Below are 8,466 nucleotides of genomic sequence, written 5' to 3'. Positions count from 1 at the left end.
AGAAACTGGCAATACAGAATAATGATCGCATAACGGGACGAGATCGAGCGAAACATAGGCCCTGTCGAGGCGAGCATGACTAGAGCCTTGAAAATGTGTAAAATTGACGCTGCTTTTTGAGGAAACGTGCGCAATGTCCTCCAATGAATTACCCGCGATAACATCATTTAAATAAAATGCACTTTGGTCACGAACTCGGGTCATATTTGCACGATCCTCAGGCGCGCAAACACAATGAAAGTCCCTCAGGAAAATAACTACCTTATCGCAGTTAAGATACTCACTTACGCCTTCAAAAAAAAACTTGCGCTCACGATCGCTGGTTGGTACAGCCTCAACGGAAAAAGAGTAGCACAAGTGACCGATGACGGGAGCGGCAAAATCGCGACACGCGGCGCTCTTGTTCCCAAGCGTGCCGATAGCGAGAGTGCCAGTCACGTTGCACGTCTCAACGCGGGGGTGGCCGGCAGAAAATTGAGAGATAAGATAGCTGTTAAAATGAGGGCTCTAGGATGGGCTGTTTTTTGCCGGCCACCCCCCCGTTGAGACATGGAGCGTGACTGGCACTCTCGCTATCGGCGCGCTCGGGAACAATAGCGCCGCGTGTTGCGATTTTGCCGCTCCGGTCGTCGGTATGCTCTTTTTCCGTTGCAGCTGTACATAGACACAAATGACGCGCCACTTAATATTCGAAAAGAAAAAATTGCATAAAACAAAACGGCCATACGCGCAAGAAAGCATAGCAGTCTCGACAAAATCCAGAGACCGACGAATAAACAAACAACATCCCCCCTATGTTCCCACAGCGTGCGAAACACATACATTAAGGCTGCGGTCCCACGGCAGCCATCTTGAACAAGGCGTTAGTTCAACCAATAGATGGCGACACGCACCCGTGGGGTGGCCGAAACATTGGTTCACAGTGGGATGGCTCGAGCACCATCACGTTCCCCTCGTGGCCTTGCTCGCGCCGCTGCCAGCTGTGCTCAGCTAGCTCAAGTAGCGTGGCCCAGCAAACGGATGCATGCGAGAATGTCAGGCTGGGTATAAATTGTTGTCTGATATAGGGAGATGCGGTCGGCGGTTGAAACGTGCTTTCGCAATAAATCTTACCAAGAAGGAATCAAATGTTGATTGACGTGTCAATATTCTATCAATGAAAATTTCCTCTGCAGGAATGCACGCTCAGTAGACTCAACCAGTGGAAGCGGACGTCGAGTAAACTGTTTCGCGATTTACGGTACTTACCTCACCATTTTAATGACGACTAAAATAACGTCACGAAATATTGTGTTTCACGGGGTCCGGAAGATGTTGTAAAGGTTGTTACATTATAGTTCCCGGAAAACAAACGCCGTTGCAATATTTTCGGAAGTACCGACACACATTATGTTGTAAGTACAGCTTAGGGAAACCATCAGAAGAATAGGAAGACGTTTATCTGCAATGAAGACGCTATGAATGAACGGCGTTTAGCGACGGCAAGTTATGAGCGTTCGGGAATTTATAAGTTGACGTGATTGCTAACAATGGACATGCGGACAATGAAGACCAGTTTTGTCGGGAGATGGTGTTGTGGTGATGACCGGATATCGGACGACTCATGGCAGACGAACAAGCAAGTTTCTTCTCAGCGATTGGTAAGTGTCCAGTTTCAAGCACAACACGTGGCTACCGACGTTGTCGACGTTTCGAACACTTACCGCTTTCGACAAAAGTCCTGGCGCCTGGGCTAACTTTGTGGAAAGACTCGAAGAGTAACTGAAAACGATCCACTATTCAGTCGGTGGGTGGCGAAACGTATCCACATCTGCGGAGTCATGTACGATGCGTACTCTAAGTGGCTGGAAGTTTACACGATGTCTGCCACGACGTCCAAACACGTCATTGACGTTCTACGGTCTCTTTTACCTACTTTTGCCCTACCGAAAATACTTTTCTCTGATAACGCGCCAAATCTTGCTTCAAATAAAATAAACAAGTTTTTGAAGAAAAAAAAAAAACGGCATCAGGCATCACATTTGTGCACCATACCATCCTGCAACTAACGGGCAAGCAGAACAGATGGTGTGCGAAACGAAAAAAAAAACCTTTTGAAGCTTACGGAAGAAGCAGTTCAGTGAAGAATCGCCAGGTTCTTGTTCCGGCAGCACGCGTCGGTCTCCTCTTACACGGAAAAAAACCCGCCGAAGCAATATTCGGCGGAAGAATAGCCACACCCCTCGATCTCATGATACTATCGCTTACGAACAAAGATGGAGAGATAACCACATCGGGAGTAATGGCAGTTTATTCGGTCGGACAACTCGTCTACGTGAGGAATTTCAGCGGAAGTCTGGCCTTCCATGTAAAACTTGAGTAGAAAAGGCTCTATGTTGGTTGACCAGGAGGTGTCATCTCTCTGAATAGGTTGGATATCAGTGCCCTTAAGTGTAAATATAACTAAATCACAAACCTTTCTTTGTGTATTGTGTAACTGCCCTTGTATTTGATAGTAGAAGCTACGGTGGTGATCTGGACCTTTCACACCAGACTCCTTTTTCTCATTTTTCGCCTCATACTCCTTTGCGGTTTAAGTATGCTTCAAGAATCTTTTGGAACGGGGACACTTTACGTCAACAAGGTCATTTGTTCCAAGTAGTCAATCAGGGAATGCTGCTAGAAATCCGTCCCTCATATTAACGAATAAGCCGCGCTTCTGCACAGTGCAGTTTTCCTGTTCCACGTATAGTTGTAAAGCAACATCCTCATTGATTCTACCATACACTGTTGCGGGTGAAGAAAGTCTTTGGGTACACGATACTTGAAACAAGTCTGGCACTGTACGTTGTGGTTCAACACCCATTAATGTCGTCGTCCTTATAGAGCCTCATCATTTAATCATTACCTCGTCACCTCATATTGCTCTTCATCAACAGTAAGTACAGTGGGCTACCGCCACATTACAATCCAAGAATTGAAAAATTAAGTCGTTCAGTCCTTCAACCCGTTTATAATTTATATAATGTTATTACGTTACATTACCTCGAGACGATCGACGTCCATTGTCGATCTTCAAATACTTATACCTGTATATAAATTAGACGCACAAGGGGGGGTTGGTTGCCGAGTGCATGGTCTAGCGCACACCAGCTCGGAGCACTGGGAGCGAAAGCTCGCGCTGCAGAACCCACCCCGCCCCTGCCCGTTTCGATCTGGAAGAGCATCGTACCGGCGTGCGGTCGTGCATCACTACTGCGTGGCGCACGTTGAAGACCCCAGGTTTTCGGTTGTACCGCACTGGCTAAATTGCTCATCTACAGCTGAGACACCAGACGCCCACTAAGGCAGACTAACTTCCGGCTGAATAAACATACACACAACAATTTGCAATTAGACGCATAATAACAAAGAACACAGTGTGCCGCCTCTTTTCTTTGGATGCCTTTTTTTCTAAACCAGCGCAAGCTCGTGCGTTCTCTCTTTTGAGACATTTAGAACGGTCGCGTATAAAACCCGCGTTTCTCCTACCCGCCCGCTTCCTCCTCTCATTATGTGTATTTGGTTATAACTAAATAAGCTATAATAATGGTGTATTATTCATATTTACTTTCAGTTTCAGTCAGGGAAAAGGAGTTTCGCGGCAACTAGAGCCAATAAATGAGCTGCGCTTAAAGTATCGGCACTCTCTTCCCCGACAGTGTTGTGAACGCCGCCATTTTGGTGCTTGTGCAGAGCAGGCGCAACTGCCGATCGTCATGATTCAGAAGTGCGACATCGTCAGCATCAGATTCGGTGTTAGGAAGCTCATGTAATGTTGCTTTGCTTTGTCGCAAACTGTTTAAAGTGGGGGACGGAAAAGCGTCTCTTGTGATTTCAGATAAAGCTTCAAATAACTGGCAACCATAATTTTAAGCCATACTAAGGCCAAGCGTGGCTACTCTGAAGCGTAGCTTATTTAATAACACTATTCATGCTCTTGTTCAAGAGGCTTGTAATACCTAGGGTGCCTCAATGTCCTTCTGTTTAGGGTGATGCCACCCTCTGTAGTACCCGATGCCGACAGCACGCGCTCACGGGGAAAATACAAAGAAATCGACGAAAACAAAATATCGCCATAGCACAATCAACGCCACGAGCGCGCGCAGGGACACGCTCTTTCACGCGCTTCTGAACAAAAAATAAAAATAAAAGAGGGGGACAAAATGTCCAGATGTCGTGCTCCACCCTAAGCAAAGGGCACATGAAGTGCTCCACCCAGTAATACCTGGAGGGGCCATATCGTAAGCCCCGTGGATTCTACAAGCCACTACCTTTTGACACCTGCCTCTTCTTCATTGTTCCCGCTTGCGCCAGTAAATTAGCTACGGTTCAGAGTAACGACACTTGGCCATATTGTGGCTCAAAATCATGGTTGCCAGTTATATGAAGCTTTATCTAAAATCACAAGAAACGCTTTTCCCTCCCTCACAAATGTTTAAACAACCCGCGACAGAGCATTGCAATATTGCATCAGCTTCCTAGCACCGCATCTAATGCTGAGGAAGTCGTACTTTTAGATCACGATGATCGGCAGTTGCGTTTGCTCTGAGCAAGACCCAAAATGGCGGCGCCCAAAACAATTTTGGGGAACGGAGTGCCGATACTTTAAAGCTCATTTAGTGACTCTAGGCATAAAGTGAACTCGGGTGTATTCTTTTCCTCTTCGTCTTCATTGTTTATTGATTTCAATCATATCGAATAATGAACACATTATATCACGCTACGCTTGTGTAAATATTCGTCTTAGATTTATTAGCCTGACCCAGTACTTAAACCATTCAGTTATCGATAGTAAATCTTCCAATATATTTTTTAAATGTGAGGGTAAAAAGACACGGAGATTGATGATGATACAGACGCCAACGCCGCCCTCGGAAATTTTTTGAACATTAGAAATCAGCAGTTTGTCTGCCATCCGCCAGGTAGCGCAACAAAACACCCAAACAGTTTTTAATTGTTTTTAAAATTAGCTAAGCTCTACACCTATTAAGAAACCAAAGCAATATCATTGTGAAAATTTAATACATCGCAATGTATATCTATTTCAAACTATAAATGTTATTAAATGCCAATAAATCTGTTTGATGTCCAAAACAGATATGCGTCAAAAACAGGTAAGTTTGAAGGGCTCCTGGAGCGTTATGACTTTGAAAATGAAAAAAAGCCATCGTCCACCTCTTGGGCAACCATTGTAGCTCTAAATGTTATAAAAGATTTTATTATAGTTTAATTATTTCTTCAGCGGCATTTGAACTACCATGGCACGAAGCACAAAAAAGTGCCACGTTTGATATAAAATATCTAAACAAAAAAAGTTTACACAACATTAAATCTTTTTTTGCATATTACCAATTATAAGCACTACATCTGTAGCTAATTTCATTGCCCTAGCTCTTGTCATTAAAAACATATTTGTAGGGAAAAATGTCAATTTTAGGGCAATATTTGGAGGGATGAAAAAAACAAAGTAGTGCAAATATAAAAAAAGTGTATCGTTAGATTCTGCTCCGACATCATCTTAACAAAACTGCTATATTGGAACCGTGCTATCTTTAATGGATCGTTCATAAAACATGAACTAGCGGAGCAAGTGAGGGTCTGCGCCATCATATTCGCAACGCTACAAATGCGCCTGAACAGTAAAAACCAACACATACATAATATCAAATGAAAGAGGATTGCATTGCCTTTCAAATGACATCAATCCCACAAAACAGTATTTAAAAGGAGATGAGTAATGGCCTGCCGAAAAGTACCTAAACTGCCACATTCAGTGGGACCGTGGCCTTAAAAAGAGTTCGGGAAGGTTGCACCATACGATCTGTCTGATCTAGACTCTCGACTTTGGTTTCCTGAATGGCGATGATGTCCAGCTCGTTCTCGGCGAACAGTCGACTTAGTTGGTACTGCCGACGCCTCGCTGCAAGCCCACGGACATTAAGCGTCGCAACACGTAATGGCGCCTCTAACACCACCGCCATTCAGGAAGGGAGACAGACCGTATGGCGCTTACCTCGGAACGGACATGCGCGACGACCCGTCTCGACGCAGGCTGGCGTCTGTCCTCTAGTGGCTCCGATTCCGAGGCCCTAGGCTAACTCCGGCGCGGGCACTCACGGGGGCGGCTTGGCCGCCCTCCTGTCTTCCGCAGGAATGTCAGGCTTGAAGGGGCCGCCTTTGAAGGCGGCTCCACTTTCTTCTTCTAGGTTGGGTCAATGCCGTCGCCGTCATGCGCCCTTTTCGCCGCAGAGCTGCCCGCCGAGGCATCAGCGTCGGCCATAGGCACGTCGTCGGGCCGTCCCTCACCGGCGTCGTCACCAACGGTAACCTGCGCACCAGGCGGTGCAAGCGTTTCCACCAACGGCAACTCCCGTTGCTCAGCTTGCTTCTCCACCATTGGTGCCGCTTCTTCCGGTCCCGAGGCCCCGCCGCCTTTAGCTTGAGAGGAGTCGTTCACCGCAGGACCCTCGTTGCCCGGAGAACCCTTGGCAGCCTCCTCGGTCTCAGCCTCATCTACGAGGAGCTCAGATTTCTCCAAGCCCCCCACGGGCGCAGCAGCCGCCGCGTTCGACCGGACGCACTGGGCGCCCTCATGGCCGAACCGGCGGCAGACTCTGCACCTCGGGACACGGCACTCCTTGCGGATGTGCCCCGTCCGCTGACACCGGAGACAGAGCGGTGCCCTGCCAGGGACGACTACGAGGGCCAACTCGCCGCACACACGAAGCTGGTGCGGGATGTCGTCTAGGGTGACTCCAGCCTTGAGTCGCAGCACCGCCGTGCGCGTCATGGTGCCGACGCTCTGGCAGCCGTCGACGCGCCACTTCTCCCTGGCCACTTCGGTGACCATGCCGTACGTCGCCAGTGCCACCCTCACATCGTCGGGCGGTGGAGAAAAGCTCACCGGAGAAAAGCTCACCGGAGAAAAGCTCACCGGAGATAAGCTCACCGGAGAAAAGCTCACCGTAAAACCGGCAGATGCGGAGAAAAGCTCACCGATATTTTTTTAGCTTAACTTCATTCTGCTTAAAACGTGGCAATTTAACACAATTCGCATTCGTCAGTTCATTAAAAATATGTACTCGTTTTTGTAATATTATTGAGGTTCATTGGGCATATTTATTAATTCCTCAGAAATTAGTAATCACCCATTCTGTAAATTAATGAAGGCGCAAGTATAAAATCAGAGCATCGTACACCGGTAAAAAAGGCAACAATTTATTGACAGCTGAGGGTGCGCCGTCGGTAGCTCTGTCAGATAAAGAGGTTTGTTTTTTTGCGAGCTAATATGAATAGCGGTGTGTGAATCGCTTGAGCTCCAAATATTGTGTACTGCCTAATAGATAAGTAGGTGTTTGTTGTTGTAATCAGTGTCCGCTTCGCTGTTTTCTTTCTGTTAATTTTACTAACAAAACTTTAGTTGCGAGAACAGCTTTGTCGTGTTGTGTTTGTTGTCGTCACTCCGTCGTCGTCGTTTGAGCGGTTTTCATCATGTATAACGTTTACCAACTCGCCCAATTCGCTACCTACCTTACAAATGACTAGTTCTTATATAGCTCACAAATAACAACGGAGACAGTGTGCACCTCTGGAAATCATGGGTGGCGCACCGTAGAAGGCACTATCACACAAACGGAACGTGTGGAAACACCAGCACGAACGGTCAGAAAGCGTGCGCATGTCCGTGAAAGAAAGAAGCCTCGATATCATATTGACTGTTTTATCCTGTTTTCAAATGTTAACAAAAGCTTCAAAGAGAATTTCAGGCACCGCGGTGTTACGCGTGCACTTTTGGATTTTCGGCATTTACACCTTTGATTTTTAGGTTTTAGGCAGCCATCATTACGTTTTTTTTACTTTTTCCTGTTCTTCAAGTACACAAACATTTTAGTTAGGCTTTCGTTGCCTAGAGAGTAAGCCGCAAAAAACACTGGCCCTCAATTATTAATTTGGGAGCAATATACCCATTAAGGTTAACATATATTACAAAAGAGGACATTTTATTTTTTTACAAAGCTGACGAATTTTAATGATAATAAATTGATATATGTTACCGCACGATCCAACGTTCCTCCATATAAGAAGAAGAAAAAATATCGGTGAGCTTATCTGCGCAGAACGCTCAATGGCCGGTGAGCTTTTCTCCGCCTCCGCCGGTTTTGCGGTGAGCTTTTCTCCGGTGAGCTTATTTCCGGTGAGCTTTTCTCCGGGGAGCTTTTCTCCGGTTGGCTTTTCTCCGGGATTCCACATCGTCGTCGGCCATGTTGAAGAGAAGCCAGTGCAGCTTCACACGGATGTCCTGGTGGCAGGGGTCAACGACGACGCAGCGGCGGCCCTTGACCGTCAGCTCCGGCGTTTCCAGGATCCGTTTTTTTCCCACGGGAGTCTTGAACGTTACCGCCCACACGTGGTTCATTTGGTACGCCCCGAGGGCAGAGACCTCAG

This window comes from Ixodes scapularis, unplaced genomic scaffold, assembly GCF_016920785.2.
Source record: "Ixodes scapularis isolate PalLabHiFi unplaced genomic scaffold, ASM1692078v2 PGA_scaffold4__175_contigs__length_147842914, whole genome shotgun sequence".
NCBI classification, from domain to species: domain Eukaryota; kingdom Metazoa; phylum Arthropoda; class Arachnida; order Ixodida; family Ixodidae; genus Ixodes; species Ixodes scapularis.
This window is presented reverse-complemented; position numbering follows the sequence as displayed.